This window comes from Pleurodeles waltl, chromosome 11, assembly GCF_031143425.1.
Source record: "Pleurodeles waltl isolate 20211129_DDA chromosome 11, aPleWal1.hap1.20221129, whole genome shotgun sequence".
Taxonomy (NCBI): Eukaryota; Metazoa; Chordata; class Amphibia; order Caudata; family Salamandridae; genus Pleurodeles; species Pleurodeles waltl.
Window position 1 is genome coordinate 120,840,264 of NC_090450.1, and position 22,290 is coordinate 120,862,553.

Genomic DNA, 22,290 nt, shown 5'->3' on the forward strand with positions numbered 1-22,290 from the left:
ACACAATGCTCCACTGTGTGCCACTGTACTCTATGCCACCATAACACTGTATGCAAATCATTGTACCATACTCTACAACACTGTACTATACTGTACACCACTCTACTCTACAAAAATCAACTAGACTGTATGCCACTCTACTCTACTGTAGTCTACATCATTTTTAAAACTATAGACACCCCAATACACTCTACTGAACAACATGGTGCTCCAAATTATGACACTTTACTGAATTGTATTATACCCTATTCCACTGTACTGCATTCCAAGCCACTATAATCTACAACACTTCACTCCACTCTATGACACTTGATACCACTATACACTACCTCACTCCAGTGTACTTCATTTCACTATACTCCACTCTACTACACTTTAGCCCACTCTATACCACTGTACTATAGTCCGCTCTATGAAGCTCCACTGTCTGACACTCTACTCCACTGTAGGTAACTCCACTCTTCAACACTCTACACCACTTTGTTCCCATCTACTCTATGCCACTGTACTACACTGTATAACATTCAATGACACACCACTCAACTTCTCTCTACGCTACGCCACTCCACTATATGACACAACCCTCCACTCTGCGGCACCCTCCTCCACTATACTGTATAACACTCCACTTGATGATACTCCACTGTATAACACTCTATTTCACAAACTCCATTCTACTTCACTCTATGACATTCTATGACCCCTACTTCACTGTTTGACATGCCACTCCCCTGTACAAGTCACTGATTTAGTCTACTATACTTGACACCACTATATGAGACACCATACTGCTACACCATATAACACTTTACTATACTGTACTATACACTACTACACTACACTCCTTTTGCTTCCAATCTATAATACTACAGTCTATGGCAATAGACTTTACAACACTCTCCTCCACTGTACTGGACAACACTACACAGAACAGCTCTCCACTTGTGACACTGAACTGTATTCTTTGAAACAAATGTTCATGAAAAATTGAAAAATACATTGAAATTCAATGAAAAAACACAAAGATTAAAGCTCAGTAATGGTTGGGAAAACTTATTTTCCCTATACAAACCAAGTTAAAACTGCACAAACATAAAAAATTCTAAAGTTATCATTATAACTTTCATTTAAAATTTATCCACATCCTTCAAATTACTATATTAGCGGACATCATTATACACTCTTTTCAGCTCACTATCTAGGCAACACTAACTAAAACTCACCCGGGTTTTTATAGTTAGGATCAAGTTTCCACAGGAAAAGCATTTGTTGGTGTGCTTACAACTTCGGCACTGTTTGACGAATCTTCATAAAAGCTTTTTCAAAAAAGTCTTATTCACTTCAGCTCCTTCCTGGAAAGTTCTAGGGTGATCTGTCAAGCAAGGCTGAAAAATAAGTTGAGTTCTGAAACACATTTGCACATTTTTTCCCAAAAGAAAATTAGGAACAGCTACGATGATAATGGCTGAATTAAATTACACCAAATAAGATACAAGTTAAAAAAACATATAGGAGGGCTTGGTAGAGACACTCTGCATTCCCTAGGCTTGGAGGCCAATAACAATATTTTATTTTTTTACCAGTGATGTGGATATATGGAGAATCCACAGATCTGATAAAAAAATAATGACTCTCTCCTGCCTCTTATTAAATCCCCCTGGGAGAGATGTATCTATTCTTTTGGTGGTGGGGGCATGCAGTCTCTCTCTTGAGTATTTATGAGGCACTAGGGCCCTCATCCTGTGGTGGCTGTATCTTTAAAACTAGGAGAGGAGGCACAGGGCCCACCTCCACAAGCCTCTGTGAGGACCCAGGGATGCCATCCCTTGTGGAAGGAAATTTAATTTATGTGAGGGAGCAGGGAGCATTTATGAAGTTACATCACATAATCAACCATGACATCTAGCAGGGTTTGGGCATAGATGGCCAGGCAGTACACCAATCCCATGTCACACAAAGCCGAAGGCAGTGCAAAGTGGGAGGTTGGCCACCAACGAATGGTTGGTCACATGGCCTATCTGAATTGCAGGCCCTCTGCTCAGTACCTTGCTTTGCAGCAAAATGCATGCAGCACATGGCCAAAGGCTGCACTCTTGGGAGGTATAGGATGCCATGTGGAATGTGCCCGACCCCATGCGCGTTCAGCCAAAGGCCATGCTCTATGCTTGGGTAGTGCACCCAACACCATGAAGTGCACAGTTGAAAGTCATGCACAGTAGATGGTTGGACACCAGGAGGGTGTTGGGTGTGGGACCTGGCTGCAGGCCAGGCCCTGCACCCAAATCCATGCAGAACACAGTGATGGACATCTCGCTTTGCAGTAAACAAAATAGAAATGTACTATAACAACCAAAGGTTAAAGTGGCATTATAGTCAGAAACTGTAATAAGATGTTACGTTACATTCACAAAACACAAAAATTCACTGGGAAAAATAAAGTTTAAAGGGATGTTGTAGCTGGGGGAAAGTATCAGTTAAAACGTACTGGGGCATATTTACAAGAGAGTGGTGCATCATAAATCATATGCCACTTTTCTTGCGTCCCCCCACCTATCAACACCATGTGTGCACCGTATTCACAATACAGCACACCATGGCTCACGTTAGGACAATAGCGTCAAAAATGTTGGTGCTATTGTGGCGCTTTGGTGGATTAGCGCCAAAAATTATGGTGCTACTCCACCAAAGTCAAAGGAGGATCATTGAACATAATGGGAGAGCCACTTTAACACCTACCTAAGGCAGGTGTTAAAATGACGCTAAAAATGCCGCAATAAAATCGTGTCACCATTTTTCTGGACCTCCTAATTGGGGAATGCTGCCCTTTCATACATTATGGGGGTTATTCCAACTTTGGAGGAGTGCTAATCCGTCCCAAAAGTGACGGTAAAGTGACGGATATACCACCAGCCGTATTACGAGTTCCATAGGATATAATGGACTCGTAATACGGCTGGTGGTAAATCCGTCACTTTTCCGTCACTTTTGGGACGGATTAACACCTCCTCCAAAGTTGGAATAACCCCCTATGTCTGGCGCCGGCATAATGTGGCGCATGGGGTTACAAAGTGGGAAAATGCTTTCATTGTGCCACTTTGTAAATATGGTGCGTTAAAAATGCCTCCTTATCACCACATTAGCATTAAAAAAATGATATAAATGTGGCACAAGGAGGCACCAAGGGCTTGTAACTATGCCCCACCATTTTAAACAAACAAAACCACTTAAATTCTCCAGTTATAGTTATCTCACATAACTATAACTTGTGCCCTAAAGTAGCTTTAACTCAAACCGTCACTATGCCCAGCTGTTCACCTCTAACATTACATCAGTCATGACCTGTTCAATTACATTATTGATAACATCACTGTAACGTCTGTAATTACATGATTGATAACAACAATGTACAATCTTGATTATTCCATGATTGAGTGCCACATACAACAAACATTTGATGAATGGGTCTGACCATTTTCACGTTGCCTGTGTTGATTATTGATAGTATGAGCTTTGCCAGACACCTAAATAGATATTCAGGATGATACAGTTAATGCAGGACCACCCCCAAAGTCATTATGCTGCATATAATCACCCTCTGAGAGTGGGAGATCTTAGAGTAAGTCCACTGTACAACTCTGCGGTTGCCTGACCCAAAAACTCAGGGCTGTTAGTCAGGTTCCCACAGAGAGCAGCTACAATTTCACGAACCATTGTGCACATTTAAACATGGACAGAGAGATGGGGGACTGTCGTTTTGGGATACCTTAGTAGGGTGGTAACGTTTTCAATTTATCTGTTCTAAGCCACACAGTAGTTTATTTTTTATCAGAGGCAAGTTAGCAGCCTGTTGTTAAGAAGGCAATTGAGAACATGGTTAAATTATTTTGACAAATAGAAGATTATTGGTATGTGCCAGTCAGAGTATATTTACAGGTATTTCTCATCCAGACTGGAAGTTGTGCCGCATACCATACATCCTGACACTTAGGCTCTCTCTAATAAATATATGTGCAAGATATCTACGCCAAAGAAATATTAACTGACATTCCACTGGTCCTCATGCTGCAGATGCACTATGTCAGCAACTTATCACCAAATGCAGTTGCTGTATTTTATAATCCTACACTCCGAGGCACTGGGTGAAATCTGACAAACCATTTGATTGATAAGGCTGCAGAGAGGAACCTGGAAATCGAACTGTGTTCTTGTTTAAAGTTCTAACAAAGTTTTATTCCAAACTTTATGATTGAAGTTGGTGCCAGATTTTATATTTTTAATTCTATAAAGCTTGCTGGGGTCTTTTCTCAAGGTACTTCATCAAAGTAACCAATTTTAGACAGTACACATGGTGAAAAGAGAAGAGGTTTTATTGTAGTACAAATGCATCCTAATAGGCAGAAAACATCTTTCACGATTTTAATAGCAGCAAACAGGAAAAAGAGCGATTTTAAATGTGCTACTGTTATGTTCTGTTCATGTTGGTCACATGGTAAAACTATGGGGGTGGATCTTCCAAAAAGGATAGCAATGAATCAAGACTACTACTCTTCTGCTTTATGATGTAGAAAGAGATAGATGCATTTTTTATATTTCTTTATTTACTTATATTATATTAGTATGTTTCTCCATGGATTATATATGTGTGTGTGTGTGTGCGTGCGGGTGTTTGTGTGTGTGTGTAAGTTCACTGAAAAAAAACAAAGGTTACCCGACACGTTATTGTTGGGAAATAGAATTTTAAAAAACATAGAAATTCACTTAGAAATACAAAACCATAGAAATACAGCAGCTATACTTATGGTTAGCTGAAGCAACTATAATTCATGCCCTGAGGTAACTATTACTATAACACACTCCCCTGCCATGCACAGTTATCTCACCAATAATGTTACTGCTAATGTTACATTGATAATATCAATGATGTTATAAAAGATGTCATGAGTGATGTAATTTCTGGGTAATTAGCAGTGCATGGCAAGGCCATAATTTACAGTTACCTTAGGACACGAGTTACAGTTACTTCAGCTAACCACAACTATGACTGCAGATTTTCTACGGTTTGGTGCGAGTAAATTCAGAACCTAACTATAACATCCTTGTATCCTTTGGTTTTTGTAAGTGAATTTCTTTATTTTTTTAATTCTTTTTCACAACTATAGGGTCCGTATAACCTTTGGTTTGTTCAGTGACTTTATAGAGTTCATTAACATTAAGTAATTTAACGGCAGTGGTTGGTTTCTGTGCCTAGCCTGTGGCCAGGCCCTGTGGCCTACCCCCCCATAAACACTCATGCCCGTGCAACGCATGGCCTTTGGCCGTGCATGGAAGACACTGGCTACAGGGTCTGGTCACTGGGCCTGCCCTCTATAACCACCCAAGCCTATGCAAAGCACAGCCTTCGAACATGCTTATCAGGGGTTGATTGAAAGGCCTGGCCTGTGGCCAGGTCCTACAGCCAACCCTTATAAAGACCAAACGCTTCGGCCATGCTTGGTGGAGGGTTGACCGCAGGGCATGGTCTGCGACCCAAACCCTATTAACCAGTCACCCCGTGCCACGCTCAGCCTTCCAAAATAAAGCAATAGGGGTTAGGGAAAGAATACCATAACCCCTAGCCTTGATGCTGGGGTACCCCTGGGATCCAGCCAAGATAAAAAAGTATTTTTGAAAATGTAGCCACAAATTCACAACAATTTCATGGGACCCACACTTGTTTTCAGAGAAAGCCTCCGGGTGGACCAGGTCCCGGGTGCATTCTGAATTTTTTTCCCAGGGCAAAATAAATATTAATATGGAGACCACGCAGCCCCCTGGCAACCACCACCTCCCTGGGGCAAATTTCATTTAAACTTATTGAAGGGGGCCACAAAGGCCCTCTTATCAGGCCTATTTTGGCTACACAGCCCTGCCATGTCCTGCTTGGTGCTTATTAGTAGGGGGCTGCGCAGACCCCACCGAGCTCCAGGGACCACCTCCTCCCAGGGCCAAACTTTATTTTCACTTTTTGAAGTGGCCCACATAGGCCCTCTTCCAGGGCCGATTTCGGCCATGAGTACCCCATCCCCCGGGACCCACCCATGTCCTGCAGGGTACACTGGGTGGAGCTCAAGGCCACTATGGTCTCAGCTGGCTCCCCACATCCTGTGGGAGCCGCCATTGCTCTCACACACAGGGAGCTGCTAAATGTGCAGCTCCCTGTCCGCAGGAGCAATATTTTCATCTCTTTCATGAGAGCAGGCAGGGAAGGAGATGAAAACTCCACTCCCAGCAAGCAGGAGCAGTTTAACGCTCCCACTTGCTGGAAGCTGAGTTATGTTTGCTTTTGCTTGGTGGGAGCTATCGTAGCTTTTGCCAAGCAAAAGCAAACAGCTATTTCCTGAGGGTGGGGATCTCGGGAGATAGCATTAGCTGGCCATAGTTGATGGCGGCACCCAGGGCCATTAATGGCTCCAGTAAGGGGGCTGCGTGGCACCCCTGCTTTGATGTGCATGGGCCTGTCCCGTGGAGGTGGTGGTCCCCAGGGTCATTAATTGCCTGGGATGGGGGAACACATGTTTTCATTTTAGAATTTTGCCCCAGGGATGTGGTGGTCTCCAGAGCCCATCCCTATTGTTAACTTTTGCCTTGGAGAGATAGTGGTCCCAGGGGCTTTTGAAACCTCTAGGAGGGGGGGTCCATACGGCACCCCTCCTTTCTAAAAAAACACCACAGGGAGGTAGTGGTCCATGGGGCCCAGGGCAGTTTGTGTGCCCCCCTATTTTATTATATAATGTAGCCCAGGGAGGTGGTGGTTTTCAGGGCTCAAGAAAGCCCTTGGAGGGGGACCCCATGCTCCTACTTCCATTTTATTATATAAGTAATATAAGCCGCTGGGACCTCGACCACACAGGAGTCCAACTGAAAACAAGCACAGGAGACCATGCGTGTTTTTCGTTTTTTTTTTATTCACAGCAAAATTTGTGCATATTCACAAATTTCTGTGAATTTAAAAATAAAGCTTTTTTGCCCTGATGGAGTTCCAGGGGGACCTCTACACCAGGGATAAGGGGTTAGAATGAAAGTACCCATCCCCTTTTTCTTTCTTTTTTTTGTTTATTTTCTTCTTCCTGGTTGAACTGTTGGCAGCCAATCAGATCTCTTCATGAGATTTGTAGGAATTCCTCTAGATATACAAATATGGATTTCCTTTAATTTTTTTTAAAACTACTGCAACGGATTTACACCAAATATCAAAAAGCGTGCATTATGGATCAAAAGTTACCTTTCTCCTGAGTTTGGTGCAATTCAGTGAAATGTTTTGGGCTGTAGTCATATTCAAAATCCCAATGTGTGTATATATAGTAATTACCTAGTGGTGGTTGCCACTAGGTAGTTATAGTTAGGACCTAGTTTCTGTATAAAAAAGCTTTTATTTTGCTTGCCTATATATTTGGCGCCACTTGACAAATCTTCATGAAACTTTCCAAAGAAATTTACCAGTCATGTCAGCTGGTGTCTAAAAAGTTTCATGGTGATCTCTCCGGGGGGGGGAGGGTGAAAAAAAGAGGGTGTCCCAAAACACTTTTTCTTCATTCATTTTTCCATAGAGATTTTGAACAGCAATAGCACCGAAACTACCAAACAGAATTACACCACATTTGCCAGAAAGGTAGGTCCTGCTCCAAAAAGCACCTTTTTTTCCATTTTGGTGTAAATCTGTTCAGTAGTTTTTGAGAAATTAGGGGAATGGAATGTGTATATATCGGGACGCAAAGGATTTGCAACACCTCCCAATTTTGTGCTGAGATCTGATTGGCTGTCAATACTTCAACCAGGAAGTGTTGGCAGCCATCTTGGGACTTGGCAGTGGAGACCAAGAAAATAATGTAAAAAAAAAAAAAATGGGCCAGGGTAAAGACACCCTGATCTCTTAGGTCTTGTGGTGGGGTCCCATAGGGACCACCTCAGGCTAAAAAGCATTCTTTTTTTTATTTTTGCCCAGATGCTCCCCCACAGCCCCAGGGACCATCACCTCCCAGGGGTGAAGTAGAAATTATGTGTGCCCCAGGGATCACCACCTTCCCAGGAATTCTTCAAAGTTGGAGGGGGGCCGTCGAGGAGCCACTGATGGCTCTGGGGTATGCCACCCCCCAGGGTTGGCTTCTGCTATGTCCCGGGGTGTCCACCTTGGGACATAGCTAATTGCTTTGGCTTGGCTGCAGCTTTGTAGCTGCAGCCAAGTCACAGCAACCATAACTCCGCTTTTTGACAGCGGGACCTGTCAAACAGGTCTCGCTGTCAAAAAGCAGGGTTGTCATCTCTGTTCCCTGCATGCAGATATGTGTGCAGGGAAGAAAGGAAAGCTTTGATCCAGCAAGCACAGAGCTGCTGCTTAAAGTAGCTGCCTGCTTGCTGGAGCAATGGGACTGCAGGGGAGGCCTTGAGAATATTACATTGATATTATTAGTGATGTTATGAAAGATGTCATGCGTGCTGTAATTTGTAGGGTAATTAGCAGTGCATGGGGAGGGTTTGAGTTATAGCTACCTTAGCACACAAGTTATAGTTACTTGAGATAATTTCTATGGTTTTGTGTGCTTAAAATGTGAGCCTAACTGTAATGTCCCTGTAACCTTTTCTTCTTTAGTGAATTTCTCTGTTTTTTTAAATTCTATTTTCTAAGTATAATGTCCCTGTGACCTTTGATTTTTTCAGTGAATTTCTATGTTTTTTTAATGTATAGTAAATTTCATTACCATACGTTAATCCAACCACCGCCATACACCACCTACGGCCATGCGTTGCGGTGGTTGGCCAGGCCCTGAGGTGCTTCCAAAATACACATTTTATTAATACCTGTTGTGTATGTTGTGCATTGCTGTCCCTTCAGCACCTCCAGACATAGTAAGTTCGATATAAAAATAAATTTACAATTAAAAGCAAGCACTTCTTAGCCCAGTTATTTATTTTTTGCTCAAAAAGAATAAGGCCCATATTTATACTTTTTGACGCAAACCTGCACTAGGGCAGGCTTGCATCAAATAGATTATCGCCGGCTACCGCCATTTCAACGTGCCAGGCGGCCGTCATATTTAAGAAATGACTGTAGCCGGCATTGCAGCCTGGCTAACGTCAAAATAAATTACGCTAGCCGGGCAGCGGAGGCGTAGGGTTGTGCGTCACAGAATGGTGCAAGTCAGGTTAGCATAAAAAATATTGACTATTTTTTCCCACTGTTCAAGGATGATTCTTTATATAGTACATCATTAATTTTGTATAAGCAAGAAAGCTGAGATCAGTAAAATAAGGAAAATGAAATGCTTATTTTTATTATAGCATAGCATTAGAGCATGGGAGATGTGTAGTGATGTCTCGCTCAAGGGGCTCCCTTTCTGGTCTTATGATTGCCCCGGGAATGCCACCTCCCAGGGCTTATGGTTTGTAAAATGCAGGGGGGGGGGCGTGCCCATGCACCACATAGACCACCACCACTCCGGGGCAAAACATAGTAATTTAATTGGGGAGATCCTGTGGAACCCCCACAGCCCTGGGGACCACCACCTCCCTGGGCTAAAGAAAGTATCAAGTGTGGTGCCCCCTCTCAGCCCCAAGGACTGCCACCTTCCAGAGTCTAAATTTAAGTGAGATGGGGGCCTTTGCAGTCCCTCCCATCCCAGGGACCACCACCTCCACAGGGCTAAAATGAATGTTGGAGGGGGGCCAAGTGGCCACCCTCGTGAAGGAGCAGATGGCTCTGGGGACCGCCACCCCCAGTGCCGGCTCCTGCTATGCCATAGCTGTTTACTATGAATGGCAGCATCTTTGACAGCTGCCACCAAGTCAGCGCAAACACTCCGGTTGCATTGACGGAGAGCTGTCAAACAGCTCTCCCTCACTGTGATCAGAGTTTTCCTCTGTTTCCCTGCCCCACAATGTACTAAATGCCCTGGGGAGATGGTGGTCCCCTGGACTGTGGGGGCTGAACGGACCCCTGCATTGTTTTTCTTTAGTGCCATGGGGAGGTGGTGGTCCCCAGGGCAGCAGGGGGCATGCGGTCCCCCCACACACACTGTACTAAATGCTCCAGGGAGACAGGGGTCCCTAGGGCTGTCAGAGGGATGCATGGTCACCTGCTTGTTTTTCTTCAGTGCCCCTGGGAGAGGTGGTCCCGAGGGCATCCGGGGAGGTGGTGCTCTCCAGGGCTGCAGGGGGGCTGGGCAGTTTCCCTGCATTACAAACATCAATGCCGTCGGGATTTGACCCACCCGGGGGCTTAGATATTAAGAAGCATGGAATTCGCACTTCATTAAAAAAAAAAAAAATTGTTGTGGATATGCAACCCTATCGCGATTCTGCAGCAATTTTTAAAGTACTTATTAGTCCTGGGTTAGTCCCTCTGAGATCCAAGCACCAGAGCTAAGGAGTCTGGGTGCCCCCACACTGGCCCCTTTTTCTTTTTTTACTGTTTTTTTTAGGACTCAGCTTTCTTGTTGAAGTGTTGGTAGCCAATAAGATCTCAGCACGAGATCAGGAGAGGTTGCAAATACTTTGCATCCCTATATATTCAAATTTGGATTTTCTTTAATTACTCTAAAACTACTAAACAGATTTACACCAAATATCAAAAAGGTCACTTTCCAGACCAAGGGGTACCTTTCTGCCAAATTTGGGGAAATTTAATCCAGTGGTTTCAGCGCTAACACTGTTCAAAATGCATTTTGGGACCACTACTTTTTCTCGGCCCTTCTTTACGGATCACACCCAAACTTTACAAGGAGCAGTTGACATTACTGGCAAATGTTTTTGGAAAATTATGTGAAGATTCATCAACTGGGACCAAAGATATAGACAAGTGAAAAAATAATTTTTCAATAAGAAAACACTAGGTCAGAACTATAACTATCTTTGGTCGAAACACATTGCCATTTTTAAACCACCAGTACCTGCACTTGTATGCTGAAATCAACTGAATAAATCACTTAATGAGCATCTGAAACTATACCCGGGGTTGTGCTGCCTGTTTTTTTCCTTGAGGAGCCATTTGACTTGAGGAGGAAGCTGTGACTCAACTTATATATATATATATATATATATACATATATATATATATATATCCAAAACCAACAATTGTCAGACAATTGATTCGTTGCACTCCAGGAGAGTTTTATTGCTTATATCCAAAGAAGTATAAAGACACCACCAATACGTTTCAACCTTTCGGTCTTGATCACAGAAACTGTGCCATCCTCCCCCGTCAAAATTCCAGGCCATCTGATAATTTAAAAAAAATGAACTAAAATAATGGTGCCTGCCCTCCAAACCTTTTTTCGAACATCCGTGTTCAGTTAAGCCTACTAGGGTTATTTCTGTGTTCCTACAACATTTTTTTATCCAGATGAAATCTCATTTATGCAACCAGACATAACCTAGACTAGAGCATTATGCGCCACAGCCGTCTCACCCGAAATTGCGTTCTTGTAAACTAAAATACGCCTGGGTTTGGTATATTTGGCTTTGTGGATAATCCCCAGATTTGCCAATTTTTGTTGGCTTTTGTTTGTTCACAAACCTATTGGCTTAATTTCCGTTCGATGGTACAACTTGAAAACCTTTGTAATTTAGTTGTTCAACACAAGATTGCCATCTACTGGTAGGCAGTAAAAATGCCATCCTTATAATATATTAAACAATTGAAGTAACAATACCAAGCCCTCAGCGCACTCAATAAAACTGTCATGCTTTGAGAATGGGACATTCTTTAACAATAAACATAAAGGGAAGAGGCTTGGAAATGGAAACACTGAGAACTGCAAATCGTATTATTTGAAATGATTCCATTCCGCAATCTAGCGGGGGGTCATTATCTTTATGGAGCTGAATTTTTCATTAATATTTTATGAAGTTACATTATCACATCCTTAAGAGGTTAGCAGTTCATTAAATTGTATGTATTACCGAATTTTATATTACACCATCCCCCAACTGCATTCATTTATGCTCGAAAAGAGATATGCTTCATATATTAATACGTGATATCACTATGACCAATAAAGTTGAAATATTCTTTAGGGAATAGTGCCCTGCTAAATTCCAGGCAGCCATTCTATGAAGATATAATAGCAACTGGGCACGACAGGGCAATCATAACTTGAATTCCACCTTGAAGGGACAAATTATTTTTTTGGAAAGCAGTCTAATGCCAGTGTTAAGCCCATTTCTCATATCCACGAAAGTCACATTTAAAATGATTTAGATGACCAAGAAAGATCTATTTAATTGCGGTGAAACGCAAAATATTTCTAAAGCAGTGCATACAAGAGTCTGTATGCAATCCGCTTTACCCCAAGGCCCGTTAGAAGATCACCATTATTCATGTCCATCTTGCAGTCCTAATCAAACTAGAGCCTTATTCACAGAAAATTGGTATCTATCCCGACTGACCTCTTTTCAGTTAACCTGCACCTTTAGAAATAAGGGTTATGCTGAGTTCTTGGCCTGGGAGCTGTCGGTACTGAGAGGCGCAGTTATCAATATTTCACACAGCGCAGCAAGTCATCTTAACATAATACGGCAAATTCCTGTCCTTTGGTTGTGCTGGCGAACAATGTGCTGACTTGCGCAATGCATTACAGTCAGGATTGTTTTGTGAAGAAAGGGGCACCTTCCTGCATAAAAGCAGACACCTGAGGCATTTTCCTCTTTCTGTGTGTGCTGCAGAATGAAGCATGAAGCACACATAGAAAGAGAAAAATACTAAGATAAATTAAGATTATCTGTCTTCGTTATGCCTCACCTGGGAAGGATTAGCATGTTGGCACATTCCCATGTCTACCACAGAGCTTACTTTGTGCTTGTTGTTTCCGGTGCTGAGCACCAGCACTGATTGTTGAGGGCCGGGGCTTATTCTTCTGTCTCAAGCATTTGCTGTGAGCAGAAGAGACATATGGGAATGACTGAAGAAGGGAAAAACGAAAACGCATCACAAGGGGAGAAAGTAGAAAACTGCAAGAGTGAGCTGAAGGGGCAGTGAGTGGCTTTATATGGATTAAAGAGGCCCGAGATGGCTTCAGGATTACACCGCCTCAGTATTCAGTGTTTCCACATTTAATTGCAGTAGACGCATGTTTAAGAGGAGGGCTTTGGGCAGCTGCACGTTTTTATTTACAAATTAAGCATTGGTCTACCAGTAATGGTAATTATGGGAATAAACTAAAATCTATTGGTGAGTGCGTGGGAACACCTTAGTTCTTGACTGCATCACACAGGTGACTAATGGCGGGCCTGATGTTTTTATTTTATTTTAATGACAGCCAAAGTTTCATTCCTCTCATACACTCGCACTCACACAGAAGGATAAGGTGGTAAAGTCTCAAGGAAACTGAATATATGACAGTGACTAATGTGCAGCAAATAACGGGATAATGCAACCACTCCCAGGCAAAAACACACTCCAAGAATGAACCTCAAAACTACATGGACATGAAACGGAAGAGAAGACCTTACATGAATACAGGCATCTGAGCCTGCAGAATTTGTGAAATGATATTATGAATCGTGATACACACTTCTGAGTCACTACTGGCATTTCCTGGAAGGTGGCTGTTGTTTCGGTGGGATTACAAAGTCAGGGTGGCGGTAGCATGTCCAGCTCGGAGGCATGCAGAGAGCGTACAGAGATGGTGGACAATGTTGGGCCGGATGATGATGATGTCTCAAGCAATGACTAAAGTGCCGTTTGGGCCATTCTTGGCCCTGTTGCCTCAAACAAGTAACTAACAGACAAATGACTCCTTCCTTAATCCGCTTGCAATGCTATCATTTGCCACTCATGGCTCAACTTCAAGAAATGGTTGACTGATGAATTGGGTGAAGCTTTTTAAGTTCACCGTCACGAGGCTTAACTTGGACATGCTACCGGGGCAAAATATAACTGCAGCATTGTGTTGGGCCACAGTTTTTCCATTTTTTCTGTAGCCCCGCTGACCCCTCTCTGGCCCCTAGAAGTAGCCTACAGTGCCCTGCAGGGTACCACGGGCATGAAATACGATAGCTGCTTGAAAATGTGCTGTAACATGTCATTTGAACCATGTGACAGCTGATGTGAGGATGGAACTGGCCCCTCCTTTACATGTATGCACCATGATGACTACCTTCAATAGCTTTGCCTTGTGCGTCTTCAGATGGATGAGCAGTGTCTTCCTGTTGAAGTGTCACATCTGCTTTCCTAATCGGTTTCAGCACCTCATAAGGCAATGCCACTGGTACTGAGACCATAGATATTTGCAGACAATTAAAAACAGGATTCTAAGGCCCATATTTATACTTTTTTTGCACTGCATTTGCGTCATTTCTTAACGCAAAAGCGGCGCAAACTTACAAAATACAATTGTATTTTGTAAGTTTACGCTACTTTTGCGTCAAAAAGCAGAAAAAATGCAGTGCTAAAAAAGTATAAATATGGGCCTAAATGTCTAAATATATATTATAGAGTCCTCTAGAGTCTGTTATATTCAAGTGCAGACTTTGTCCACAGGTGAATTAAGTTACATAGAATTACCGTTACCAGCTATGCTAGAGTAAAAATTGTTACTGATACTGTGGCAAAACTTTTGGGAAGAACTAAGGCCAATATTTATACTTTTCTAGCGCAGCATTTGCGCCGCTTTTTAACACGAAAGCGACGTAAACTGTTTGCGCCACTTTTGCGTCAAATAATGACGCAAATGTGGCACTAAAAAAGTATAATTATGGGCCTAAATTTGTCTCTTTTCACGACAGGAAATTTTTGTTGTTTTAAGATATGAAATAGCATATGATAGATGATACATGCGTTATTTCTCATTGAAGTGGATAATAGCAATGTTTTGCCTCCAGAATTTGTGTACCTATTGTACTGCACGAGGAGTTTTCTACTCAATAATGGGATTGCAATAACTCCTGCAATTGGAGCATTTGCTTTTGTGCCAGCAAGTATGGAGAATAAAATTTATTATCTCTGGGCTGCATGTCCATTGATCTAGTGTTCAGTGGGTAGTATGCTTACAAAGAACTTCCCATCCATTCCTTGAACATGGTGAGAATAACATCTGCTTCCCCGTTGGAACAATGCTGGTTATACTAAGTTAGGGTTGAAAGGTACCAATATCCAGCCTCCTCCACTGTCCTTCCAAACTGAAATATCTGCTTGCTGACACTAACCACTCTGAGTGCCAATAGTCAAATTTAGTTACATAATGATCTGCTCACATTATGGCCAAAGGAACATGAACCATAAAGTTGGTTTACAAAGTCGTCATTTTGACTAATTTTAGTGCACTTATCACGTGTGATCCCCAAGGCTACCACTGAGGCACTCATTATCAGTTGAATTGTGTTTGGTGCAGAGATACCTGGAACAAAATCAACTTTACCAGCAACTATATCCACACAAAAGTCCATCTACCATGAGGTTTTACCCCAGCATTGAGAATAGCTGCTCAGAACCAGAGTTAATGGATGCTTTTTCAGGCAGTTTTTCCTGATTTCTATGATAAATTCACCTACATTTTCCACATGCACTGTTCTTAAACAACTTCCATGTATGCTTTCCCCTTGTATCCAGCATCTGAAACATTTATCCATCAGGGATTTTATGGTGTCTGTGACTTTAAAAGTCAGCATGTTTTTAGACTATAATTAATGTAAGTGTACCAGCAAAAAATATGAACTGATTAGGTAGGTTCCTAAGCCCTGTTATGAGGGCCTAGCACCACTTTAGCACTGCCATAGCATCATTATTTTTTATGCTAAGGGAGCCCTAAGGTGGCCTTTTCCTTGCGCCATATTTACAAAGTGGCGCAATGCATACACTGCATCACTCTGTAACCCTTTTCACTACATTATGCCTGCGCCAGGCATATTGTATGCAAAGGTTGCGTTCTCCCTTCATGGGGGAGGAAAAAATGGTGCAAAGAAATCTAAGAGATTTCTTTGCATCACTTTTTTTGGCACGTCTAATGCCTTCTCAGGGCAGGTGTTAAAAGGAGGCACACTATTGCTTACAATGGGCCTCAATGGGCTTTCCAGGATTAGCGTCAACATTTTTTATGCTAATCCTGCAAAGCTCTGAACTAGCATCAGAGATTTTGAGGCTAGTTCCTTAACTACCACCATGGTGCGCCGTATCTTAGATATGGTGCACACATGGTGGCGTTAGGAGGCACTTTACTTAAATCTGGCCCCTACTTTCTAGTGATGAGTTGAACATGGAGCAGCGAGTTGCTGATAATTCAAGAGTGAGAGAAGTTCTGATAGAAATAAAGGCATGGGTTCAGGCTTATGGCAATCTGTTATTTATAGTGACTGACCCAAATGGTGAACAAGGATGGACAACTGGGATGATTTATAAAAGATTGTGGAAGTGAAGTGTGAGTGAAGATGTCTTTGTGGATGACAGAAGTGTTCCTGTGGATGAGGGGAGATTGTCTGCAGATGATTGTGGCCTCAAATTGGGATTAGAGCTGGTGGAATATGTCTCTGAAATGTAAGGTTCAGGTGAATTGGGAAGAGTTGGAGGCAAACTTCTGTTAAGGGCTTCCCCAAGGCACATTTATTGTTCTATTAAAAAGAAGTTACGATAGCAGATATTTTTTAAAGAATTAAAGATGGGATATGAGCAGGAATTGAGTAGAGATAGAAACAAATAATAGGAACCAACTTTATCCTGATAGAATCCAATTTACCCCACCATGGGAGAAATAATGGATTCCATTGGGAATCAAGGGTAGATACAGTTGTAGGAAGAGTAGTAGAGTTAAGAGAAACAGTATCTTTAAAGGAATCAGTAAAACCAAATTCCAAAAAGTTTATTTTTTACAGGATTTTAAATAAAATCCGATGACAAGAAGTAATTTATTAATAGGGAGAATCTCACATTTGTCAGAGTTAAGTTTATAAGCCGAAAGTGAGGCAACAGTAGAAACTGTGTCCAAAAATCATTGTAGGGATGAATCAGGAAAATACATATATAGAACAACATCCTCAGCGTGAACTGAGAATTTACCTAAGGCCATGTATGCTGTGAAGTTGCTGAATCTTAGATAAGAAGTGCTAGGGTGCTAGAAGAAAGAGGAGAGAAGAGAGTAAAACAACCTTACTTTACTGTTCCATGAACGAGGTCAGGGGGGAGAGATTAAGCCAGTAACAAAAACTGATGCTTTAGAAGATTACTATAAAAGAGAGACTAGCATAATTAACTTCTGTCCAAAACCAAACTAAGTAAGACTAGAAAAAATAAAACTCCAGTGCATTTGTTCAAAGGATTTCTCTGCCTCCAAGGAGTTAGCTGCTAATTAATGTTTAAACGTTTTGGATTTACTCAAAATGTCAAATAAGAGTCTGGTGTTGTCAGAAAGATGTCTATCTTTAACAAATCCAGACTGTTCTCTGCCAATTAAATTCAGGAGGACGGGATCTAGACATAAAGCAAGAATGTTAACAAAAAATGTATAATCAGAATTGACAAGGGAAATCGGCTTATGGTTTTGTGCATAGTTTAGGATCTTTATTATCTTTGGGAATGAGGCATGTTCAAGCATCTTGAAAAGTACCAGTAGCAGTTTTAGAAGTGGTAAAGAAAGTAAATAGTTGCTCTGATTTAGGAAGTAACACTTTGGAGAAATGAAAATTAAATTTGATGAGAAATCCATCCGGCACAGGATCTTTGCCACTTTTAATATAATTAACAGCAATGCAAATGTCCTGATATCCTCTTCAAGGGAGAAAAAGTCGGTGGTTAAACCAAATTTATAATTAATAGAAGAGAAGTCAAAATTGATATCAGTTTGAAGAGGATTATTTTCTGGTCTATAAAGAGCTTTATAGAATTTGGTAAATTCGGCTAACATATCATTGTCCTTAAATATGGGCATGTATCATCACATAAAACTGTTTCTACTTTGACATATCCTTTTTTCCACTCTAAAATAGTTTGCCAAAAGTGTGCTTGCTTTATTTCTGCCTCCATAATACTTGACACTGGTCTTAAGAAGATAAAGGTTTATTAAACTCAAATGTGGCTCTTACTAATTTATCTAAACTTGACTTAGATTTGGACATAAAGTAGGTGTGCTCTAGTGCTTTCATATGTTGTATGTAATGCCTTTTTTGAAATTGCTTTCTTTTTGTTGTGGACTTAAGCCATAAGAAAGTCAACCGAGGCAGCTTTAAAGGTATCTCAGATGGTTTGAAAAGGAATATCCATAGATTCATTCAGTGTAAAAGAATTCAGAAATAAAAGTGTCAAAATGTTGCAAAAAGATATTATCTAATAAAAAGGAAGTATTAAAGTGCCAATGAATGTATATACTTATAAATGGGGATTGAAAAGTCTCAATGAATCTATAAGGGATCCTTGTTTGAATGTTGTGGTCAACTGTTTGTGGATGGAGGAAGTAACAAATGTGGTTTCAGAGGAGCGATCCAAAAAAAGATCTAATACAAGATTGCAATCTGTCACCAAATATTAAATAATCATCTGTAAAAGACATATTATTGTGTAATAGTGGGACAGAATGATTTATCAAAATGTGCCTGAGCATATGCATTGAAAATAGTTAGCACAATCGTATATACTGTTAATTTCAATATCAGCCAACAACCTTCCAAATCTAATTCTTGCGATCTTATTGTGACATCTAAGGTTTTTATTTTTTACAAGGAATTACATTGCCATTGCGTTTACTAGATCCTGGTGAAGTGAAAACATGGCCTACCCAATTTTGAACTAGTTTCTTGGCTTCCTGCAAAAAAGAAATATCAGCTTTTAAATTGGCTAAATGAGTTAGCATCTTTGTCGTTTGATGGTTAAACCCAACCCTTTAACATTTCAAGTAATTATAAGGAGAGTCATAGAGAACAAATTGAAATGAGACTAATGTACTCCACATATAAAGAGTTGAAAGAATAATCTGTACTTATAAAATAAAACTCTGCATCTATAAACATTTAAAGAGAAAGAAGACAATGTGAAATGTTGAGAACAGTTGAAAATCATAAAATGACCTGGGGAGGTGTAAGAAAAAAAAATGAGAAAGATATGATAGGGGAAAGAGAGGGACATGTAATAATAAAATAACATCAAAAAGAGAGAAAATACATCAAAACGTGATACAGGAGGATATAAGTGACATACTAGGCAGCAAGACAAATGGTTGGGGGAGGTGTGCCCACATCAGGAAGATGTCATGACCAGAATCCAGAGACAATCAGAAGGGGGTAATCCAGAACATACACAGGTGTATATATATCTAAAATCATAAGAGGAGAAAAGTGTTGCCTATGGGAGAAAGAAAAAGAGGTAAGTTATTGTCTCTTATGAAATACATAAGGCATAGCTTTGAAGAACATGAAATGATATAATAAAATACATAGGTGCAAAGATAATATATATATATATATATATATATATATATATATATATATATATATATATATATATATAATTACAATATTAGGATGTTTCAGAGTAAAACATTCAAGAATATGAAAGTTTAGAAGTGACCGTTGCTTCAATTTTATAATTGCCTATAAAGCTCTACAACATGGAAGGGTTCTCGAAGTTTGTTGTTTTGTTCTTATAAGCCACTCTAAAGAAAAACAGATGAAAGAGACCAAATCAGGCATCAAGGAAGCGTAGTGCAGGGTGCATGTCTAGAAACAATTTCCATCTGTCTGCTGTAGGTTTGCCCAGATCCTGAATAAAAAACATGATGAGTTACTAGACCAAGTAATGCAGCCTTTGTTTTTGATACCTTAATCACCATGAGGAGATTTTGGTATTCCAGAAAGAAGATGATGACACCTTGAGGTTTGTTCAATGATGAAGCATGTTGTGAATGATGACCAAGACTGTGGACATTGTCTTTTTTGAAAGACTGAATTCTGGCATATCAAGGATTTTGGAAATAAATGTTGGAAAAAAAAATAAGTTGAGATTCCTCCTTATCCTCAGCAACACAATAAATGCAAAGATTGTCATAACAATTGTGATTTTCCAAACTGTCTGTCAATTCTTTGGAGGTATGCAACTTGGTTTGGAGAAGTTTGACATCTTGAGCAGTATCTTGTATGTCACTTATCTGCTGCTGCTTAGCAGTAACTATATTTTTCATCAAAGACAACTTGTCGTCAAGCTGCTGAAGTAACCTATTGGTATCCTCCATGTAAGGCTTCAAAGTTTGGATCTTTTCCAGAAGAAGTTCCATGGAAATAAAGGCAATAGATTTTACAGAGGAAGGAGGATCTTTAATAGGTATTTTAGTAGTTGGTGAAGGTACTGTTGTAGGAATTTTAGAGAGAACTTTAGAGGAGGTTGTGGGTCTGAAGGATGGGCATGATGGATTAGCTTCTGAGGGGGAACATTGAAATTCTCCATATTAGAATCCAGAGCAAAGAAAGAGTTTGTGATATCAACGGTACATTGAAGAGAAATGGGCATAACAAGAGGCATGTTTGGTTTTAAGTTTCTGTTTTTTCCATAAGTAAGAGTAGGAGTAGGTAAAATAAAACCACTGATAGTGTTTACTAGATTTAAATTGGAAAGATAAAGCAGAGTTTTAAATGTTTAGGGTCATATTTATACTTTTTGACGCAAAACTGCGCTAACGCAGTTTTGCGTCAAAAATATTTGCGCCGGCTAACGCCATTCTGAAGCACCATGCGGGCGCCGTATTTATTCAATGACGTTAGCCGGCGTTAGCCGCCGGCGCTGCCTGGTGTGCGTGAAAAAAAATGACGTACACCAGGCAGCGCCGGCGTAGGGGAATATGGAGCTTGGGCGCCCAAAAAATGGGGCAAGTCAGGCTGAGGCAAATTTTTCGCCTCAACCCGATTTGCGCCATTTTTTTCAACTCCCAACCCCCATTGAAATGACTCCTGTCTTAGCAAAGACAGGAGTCATGCCCCCTTGCCCAATGGCCATGCCCAGGGGACTTCTGTCCCCTGGGCATGGTGATTGGGCATAGTGGCATGTAGGGGGGCACAAATCAGGCCCCCCTATGCCACAAAAAAAAAAAAAAAAAATACTTACCTGAACTTACCTTAATATCCCTGGGATGGGTCCCTCCAGCCTTGGGCGTCCTCCTGGGGTGGGCAAGGGTGACAGGGGGGGTCCCTGGGGGCATGGGAGGGCACCTCTGGGCTCCTTCTGAGCCCACAGGTCCCTTAACACCTGCCCTGACCAGGCGCTAAAAAACGGCGCAAAAGCGGCTGGACGTCATTTTTTTTGACCCGTCCACTCCCGGGCGTGAATTTTGCCCGGGAGTGTAAATACGGCGCACATGCCTCGGAGTCAATTTTTTAGACGGGAACGCCTACCTTGCATATCATTAACGCAAAGTAGGTGTCCACGCTAAAAAATGACGCAAACTCCATGGACTTTGGCGCTAGACGCGTCTAACGCCAAAGTATAAATATGGAGTTAGTTTTGCGTCGGAATTGCGTCAAAAAAAACGACGAAATTCAGGCGCAAACAGAGTATAAATATGCCCCCTAGTCTTTTCCACACCTGGCAATGGGATTTACTGAGACAAGCACTAACAAAAATGCTAGGCAAAATTGAGGCAGGAGTAAAAGAAAATAATATAAGGAAATTAAGTGCTCTCAATAAGGTCCAAAGGTCAATAATGTGATGTGCGATATCGAATATTAAAGATGGAGACAAAAAATGAGGAGGCGTGGTGTAAACAAAACTGACACTCACCTCAAGGAAGTGTTCAAAATAGCAGCTATGACAGGGCTGTCAACAATCATACCGTTTTTTCGACAAAGTCAGCAAAAAAAAAGAATGAGTTAAATTTTTGTATTATTTTGTGCATGAGAAATTCAGCTTCATGCATTGTGAAGAGGATGCGGGTGGGCAGCTAGAAAGACGATGACATGCAAAATTCTCCCCCAGCAGAGACAGAGCTCAGTTAGAGGGAGACCATCTTCATAAGGTGCAAAGCCACACACCCCAAAAGGCACATTTTTGTGTAGTGTGCCTTTTTACTCTTGCAGATTGCAACTTGGTAGGGTTTTAAATGTTGGAGGAAATTTAATTTGCCAGGCTCACTACCGACCTTTCAAAATGTTTACGTTCCATTAGTGGGTCATCCTGGAGCATGACACCATCATAGGAGGGTGTAGTACCTGCAAGCAAGCGCTCCTGAACACGGTGACAGTGGGAAGGGCAGTAGTAAGACATTCTTTGCTGGAGGTGGGATTGAGCATCATGACCAGGCCATTGCAGCAGTTTGGTTACCTATAAACACTGAGACCATGGGACTTTGCCTT